This window comes from Saimiri boliviensis, chromosome 7 (assembly GCF_048565385.1).
Source record: "Saimiri boliviensis isolate mSaiBol1 chromosome 7, mSaiBol1.pri, whole genome shotgun sequence".
NCBI lineage: Eukaryota > Metazoa > Chordata > Mammalia > Primates > Cebidae > Saimiri > Saimiri boliviensis.
Window position 1 is genome coordinate 69,913,797 of NC_133455.1, and position 7,240 is coordinate 69,921,036.

Genomic DNA, 7,240 nt, shown 5'->3' on the forward strand with positions numbered 1-7,240 from the left:
CTCACCTGAAAATAGATCTACCTCTGGCCTTCCTAAGCACATGAGACAACAAATCTTCATTATTATTTTGAAGAGTTTGAGATTTTGTTCCCGCATGTATAGTTAAATGCATTCCTACTAGTACAATGCTGAGCAAACACGAGGCATTTAGAAAACTGCTATCCAGTATATAGAATAGTAACTGGAACATGATAGGTACATTTGTCTTAAACATGTTTTTGTATTAGTAATAATAGTTATTATTGTATTAGTAATTATAGTTAATTATTTTTATGTGTAACAACAGCAAAATTAGCAATAAATAGAATAATCGTTCATGTTTTCAGGTTTGGGATGAATGTAGGCATGACTATAGGGGCCTGAACATGGGTTCAGAGAGAACCCAGGTGAGCTTTCTCTTTCCAACCTGCAACTATCTTCCCCTTTAATCACTGTCTCAGTCTGTTTTGTGCCACTATAACAGAATTCCTGAGACAGGGTAATTTACAAAGAACAGAGACTTATTTCTTACAGTTCTGGGGGCTGTGAAGTCCACAGTCAAGGGAGTCCACATCTGGTGAGGGCCTTCTTGATGTGTCATCTCAAGGCATAAAGGCAAAGAGAGCAAGAGATTAAACTCACAGCCTCCTATCCTTTTACAATTAGGGTGGAGCCTTCATGACCTAAACATTTCCCATTAGGCCCCACCACTTAACTGTATTATACTAGGAATTTGGTTTTCAACACATGCTTTTTGGGGATACATTCAAACCACAGCATTCACCAGCACTTACTAACATACAGTTCATGTCTCAACAGAAGACCCATGGCCCTTGAACTTGCCCATTTAACATTTAGACAATGCATGCTTTTCTCATTCATCAGTTAAAACCCTCTCTCATGTTTCAGCTCCTTTATAGGCACTCTAATGGGGATGTACATTTTAAAAAGTGTCTAAATTTAGAGGCTTATTTTGCCAAAGTTGAGGACACCACAATCTTCTTAAAGGTTTTCTAAACTCACAGCTCTTTGACTTCTATGGACAAATTTGTTTTTATTTGCAAGAATTTTGAAAACAGAAATTTTTAGCATCTTGCCCTGTGATCATTGTCATGATGTTTTCTGATTATTACTGGCAATTAGTTCTCCCTTAGATCTAGTCTTAACTTTGTTATAGTGAAATCCTAGCTCTTTCTCTCCTCTCATTCTTTGGCAGTAAAGAAAAGCTGTTCCCTGCAAGGCAGTATTTTATGTGACTCAATTTCCAAGCTTAACTTTTTCCTTAGGCATAATGAGTTTGAGGCTCTGGAATTGTATTTCCATTTCCATTCCCCTCGCTTCTTCAAAACCTTTCATTGTAGAATAAAATGAGTCTCTGGTTTTGGGATTGGCTGATCCCTTGTTGCTAGGATGGTTTATTTCTAGGCAGTTAGGTCCCATGTTGTTAGGAGGCTCATTCTCAGAAGGTTGTGAAGTCTCATGTTTCATGGAGAAAAACAGGGGGAGGAAGACAGAAATCTAATGGAAAAAAGGGAGGTGTAACAACAAAGTCGGAAGCAATCCTGGAAAACTGATTTAGGCTATATTACCTTGAAGTCCACATATCTGTAGGCAGGCATGAAAGTGGTTTATTTATGTAAATAAGTTGCTGTTCTTTTGCTTGAAGTTTTAAGTTGTCCAGCTGCAGTTCACAGGGCTGTGAGAAAAGCGCAGTTTTAATTTCCAATGATTCCAAGTCAGAAAAATGAAATGCAAGAAAACTAAAGAAAAAGGGGAAAAAAAAATGAACATTAGTTTAGAGAGTTGTAGCTGGTTAAGAATTTAGGATTCAGTTCAAATACATTGTAGACAATAGAATTGAAAACCAATGGACCCATCTAGGTTCCAATAACGGATGTTCCACAGTTTTTTTTGAAACATAATTTATCTCTCTCCAGTCCTCCACTTCTACCAAAAACAAATCATAATAGGACTAATTTATTTGAAAAACTTTTATTCTTATTATGCTTGGCCTGACTATTTGTGTAAAGTGCAGGAAGAGTAATTATTTTGCATATAGGCTTTTTTCTTTTTAATTGGCTTTGCTGAAACCTTTTTTGTATAAGAAATCTCAGATTAGACTTTTCAAAAGCCTCAAGTCCAACAAAAAAATTTACCTATGCCTGCAGATACTTGTGTGGATTGGGTGAATGTCTCTCTTTTCCAGGTGTCAAGATAACCTAGGGTTCCTGGACCTATCAGAAAGTGACATTCTTTACTTACTACAGATCAGGAACACTGTAAAGGAACTGCATAAAGTACGTGGTCAGTTTTGTTCAAAAGGCTGTTGTTGGTTCTGTAAATCAACCTTAATTCCTCAAAATAATCTGCTCATAACTGAAAGTATGCCATTGTAGTTAAAGCCTTGGTAAAATGACCAGTGTCTCCATTTGTGCCCTGTTACACACACACACACACACACACACACACACACACACACACACACACATTTTTATTGAATGTATTCAAATGCCTATATTGTCCTAAACTATGAATACTCACAAATAGTTTCTAAATTCTGGAGAAATCATGTAGAGAAGGAAACATACTTCAAATTTTGCTCATAGGAGTATACTTTTCTCAGTTATTAAAAGCTCAAAAGGAAAAATGTTTTCTTGACTCTGAAAAACAAAATAAAAATAATCAGCAATGTTTCAGATAACAGTTAACACACAGACAAATAATTTGGTCTTCTGTTAGCTCAGTCTGTGCAATGAACTTCCGTTCTACTTGATTGGGTCAGCAGCCCTAATTAAAACATGAGGACTCCATAAAAGCCCTAGAAGTTTTTCTTTCTATTTCAAAGGCACACTCTCCAAAGTTATTAGAAACCTGCATTCAAGAGCATCTCTCAGAGTCCTATGGCTAATTATCAACTGCCCTTTGAGAAGAATAGAGTAAAACAACAATTATGGATGACAAAAGTCTTAAGAGTAGCCATGATCAAAGACAAAATTGATCAAGTAAATTTGGTTATTTCTGTGGCACACAACAATTTAATGTAATAATTATTACTGATAAAATGTACTAAGACATATCAGAATCATGAGAATATCATATGATTTTTGAACATATACTAAATAACACATTTATTTAAATATAGCCCAAAGAAAGGTAGATGACATTTTATATTTAACAATGTTTCCCATCTGATTTTAACATATTAAATACACTGAATATATCTCTCTTAGACTTCTAAAAACTTAATTTGATATAAAAGACTGAATTTAGAATTTGATTTTGGACTGTCAAATATCAAAGGTTTTAAACACTTGATATCACAAAATAGTATCACAGGTCACTGTGATAGTAAGTCATTCATTCATGAAATAAGTCATTCATTTAGCTGAAATGATAATTCAAAGATTTCGAACAAGAAAATTACCTTTACTCTTCGGCGGCGAGAACTCACTTTCCCAAACAGTAAGACCTGTAAAGACAGTAAGAGGCCAGCTGAATCTGTTTCTCTTTCTAGCTTACTCAAAGGGCAAATGAAAATCTTCTATTATCTTTTAATACTGCAGGAAAATCATGTTCAGAAGTGGAAACCAAATTTTACCTTTGTATGAGTGTATTATTACTGCTAAAGCTAATTTTAATAAAATTTTATAAACAAATCTATAAAATTTTAATTAGTCATAAGGTAAGATTTCCTTAAGCCTTTTATAGTTTTCAATTAAAGAGTAGATCAATGCTCCAAGAAAGTCCTGCTATTTTGACATGGGCCCAGATTTTGGCCCTGTATCAGTGTGCTTTTTATCTTAATGTTTACTTTACAGAAAAACCAAATAATACACTTCCAGTAGCCAATTTACTCACATACAGGATTTCTTTTACAAGCTTCATCTTTCACAAACATTTTACAACTTGCTTGAATCCTTGATTTTGTCCTATCATTTTTTAAAACATTGAAACAATCCTTAAAAATCTCCAGACAAAATTACTTTTCCTTTAATAAAAACCCCATATCTATGCCTTTTTATTACTTCTCACCAAAAACACATCTTACTTTCTTATATGGTATCTAGCAGTTTTAATTAGAGACATATAAAGGCAGACAGAAGTGGATCTTATAGATTTATAAGACTATTATTTTGTCAGTTTTCAAAATTTCTCTGCCCCACTGTAGACTTTAAATTTTTTTGACAGCCTGTCTCATTGCCCTAGGCAATTGTCTGCTAGACAGCTCTAAATTTGCATTCTAAAGCAACAACTCTTAGGTGAAATCAGGTAATTTACATCTCAAAGTACCGAGCAGGAAGTTAGGCCTAAAAGATCATTATTTGCTCAAACCAAGGAAATAAAAAAAGAAATGGTGTAACTTTTAGTTAAGAAAGCCAGGAAAAGCCCTTTCAATGGAGGTATGACTTATGACAATAAAGAGAAGTTTTAGATTTAAGAATCTCTTTTTAAAAAAGTAGCTTGCAAGCCGGGCGCGGTGGCTCAAGCCTGTAATCCCAGCACTTTGGGAGGCCGAGGCGGGTGGATCACGAGGTCGAGAGATCGAGACCATCCTGGTCGACATGGTGAAACCCCGTCTCTACTAAAAATACCAAAAATTAGCTGGGCATGGTGGCGTGTGCCTGTAATCCCAGCTACTCAGGAGGCTGAGGCAGGAGAATTGCCTGAACCCAGGAGGCGGAGGTTGCAGTGAGCCGAGATCGCGCCATTGCACTCCAGCCTGGGTAACAAGAGCGAAAACTCCGTCTCAAAAAAAAAAAAAAAAGTAGCTTGCACCCATGAAGCAGAAATGGCCTAGAGAATAGGACTTTCATGCTGTCACCTACATCTCTTTCCCACCTACTGTCAGTAGCCTTGGATTCCCTAGACCTCATTTATGTCATAGATACTAACGTGACCTTTATCCATGAAATGGGAAGCTCGGCTTAATCAGCAGGAATCAGCTATGCTCACCTGTGCTGTGCCTTTAACTTCTATTATCATCTACCTCTGCATCCCTCAGATCCAGTTTTTCTTCCTAGGACTTTGACCCAAAGCTTGGAATTGAGTTTGGGACAAAAGTCTTTTTCAAGAGGGCTTGCATGGACTCCTTATCATAAGCCAAAGGCTAAGGTAAAACTGTGGAACTAAGTTCTCTTCCAACAAGAGAGAGAAAAGGATGTCTTGTGACATGCCCAGGTAACTGGTAGCTATAGTTACGCTTGCTAGGATTTGGGTGCATGGTGCTTGGCTTTCGTTAGCTCCCTTGGTCTTACTTTCCCAAAAGGAAACCTCTGAGTGATGGGCATCCTGTTTATTCCCATCACCTGGCAGGATTTGCAGGATAATTGCTCAGAACTAGAATAATTGATCCAGATTTAGGCTCACAGACAATTTGAAGGTCGAGTAAGGCAGGGTTTTACTGGGAGAAAAGGGGGGGAAAAGGAAAAACAGAGACTCTTGGTGAAGTGAGAGAATGTACTTTCTGCTTTGCAGATTGAATCCCAGGATCCACCCAGGAAGAGGACAGGCCAGGCTCCTCCCTCCTGCAAATGGCGTGAACTTCTGTGGCTCCACCTCAGTGTGTACTCCTCCCTGTGCGCTGGCCAGCTGGAGTTTTGCCAGGGAGCCTTTCCCGCCTGGCTGTCTCATGATTACTAGATTTTAGGTGAGGCAAACAGCTGTATTTCTGGCTTTTGAGTGTCTTTACAAAGGGTAACCTCCCCAGTGAAGCCAATAAGCATTAAAAAGGTTATGACTTAACTATGAAAGGGCTCACACAATTTATATGATTACTCAGTGCTCTAGTTGTAAGGAGAAGTTAAGAATAGCTGGTTGTCAATCCTTATGTTACTGGAAAGAGGCCCTGATCTAGACCCCAAGAGAGGGTTCTTGGATCTTGTGCAAGAAAAATTAGGGGTGAGTACACAGAGTAGAGTGAAAGCAAATTTATTAAGAAAGTAAAAAAAAAAAAAATTAAAGTGTGGTTATTCTGTAGAGAGAGCAGTCCTAAGGGCTGCTGTTTGGCTATTTTTATTGTTATTTCTTGATTATATGCTAACCAAGGGGTGGATTATTTATGAGTTTTCCAGGAAAGGGGTAGGATGGTTCCTCCCACTTTTAGACCATACACGGCAACTTGCTGGCATTGCCAGGGCATTTTTAAATTGTCATGGTGCTGTTAGGAGTGTCTTTTAGCATGTTAATGCATTATAATTAGTGTACAATGAGCAATGAAAATGACTAGAGATTACTTTCGCTGCTATCTTGGATTTGCTGGATTTGGGCTAGTTTCTTTACTGCATCCTGTCTTATCAGTGGGGTCTTTATGACCTTTATCCTGTGCCAACGTCCTATCTCATCCTGTGACTAAGAATGTAGCCTAGAAGATCTCAGCCTAATTTTACCCGTCCTCTATTCAAGATGGAGTCACTCTGGTTTGAATACCTCTGACACTTATTCATTAAAAAGAATTTTTAAGACAAAATCTCGACTTAGCTATTATCCAGGAAGGAGGCTCAAGTTAAAGACTGCTCTCTACCTTTGTTCAGAATAAACTTTGCCTTGTGATCGTGTGAGCCAGTTCTCCCTAATAAACTCTTTTTCATATATACATGTATCCTATTAGTAACGTCCCTCTGGAGAACTCTGACTGATACAACACAGAATCAGATGAAGTTCAGCAAGCAGAACTTCAGAATGGGATTGTAACAGCAGAATAAGGCTTAGATCTCACCCCAATTTTGGGAGATCAGGGATTCACTGGAGAGCATGAAGCTCCCAGACCTCAGCAAGTTGTCCTATTGGTTCGAGCAATAAAGTAGCCTAAGCTGGTACCAGGCACTGATAGGAGATTTGCCACAGGTCAGGGGCTGCCTCCATTCAGAATTCCATCACAGTTGCCAATGTGTAAACCAAAAACAGTGTCTCAATTACTTTAAAGGTTCCTTTTGTCAAGGTTGAGGTTGTGCCTAGGAGGAAGAGACACAAGCCACAGAAGGATCTGTTGCCCACAATTTTTTCAAAGAGGATTTTCAGGGCTTCAATATTTAAAGTGGAAAAAGTGGGCAGGAGGGGAAAGGAGGAAAGAAAAAAATGGGAGAGTATGGTCACTTTTTTGGGAGGCTTGGGTTAGCCCTCATTGAATTCACGTGTTATGTGTGAAAAGGATAATGTGGGGGAATAGCTGATTATACATTTGTCTTGCACTTAGTAAATCTGCACTTTGCTTAAGGTAAAGTAAACATAGAGCAGAAGAAGTCAAATGTGCATTCATCTCAGG

At 38.0% G+C, this 7,240-nt stretch overlaps 1 long non-coding RNA gene across 1 annotated transcript; it reads right to left on the reverse strand.

Annotated features, from left to right (window-relative positions):
* Window positions 1-232: 232 nt before the first annotated feature.
* LOC141585125 (uncharacterized) lies at window positions 233-3,515 on the reverse strand. The gene is made up of 3 exons (XR_012518452.1): window positions 3,404-3,515; window positions 2,521-2,639; window positions 233-1,739 (listed from the first exon to the last, which is right to left on the reverse strand). It is a non-coding gene; the product is annotated as an uncharacterized LOC141585125 (long non-coding RNA).
* Window positions 3,516-7,240: the final 3,725 nt, after the last annotated feature.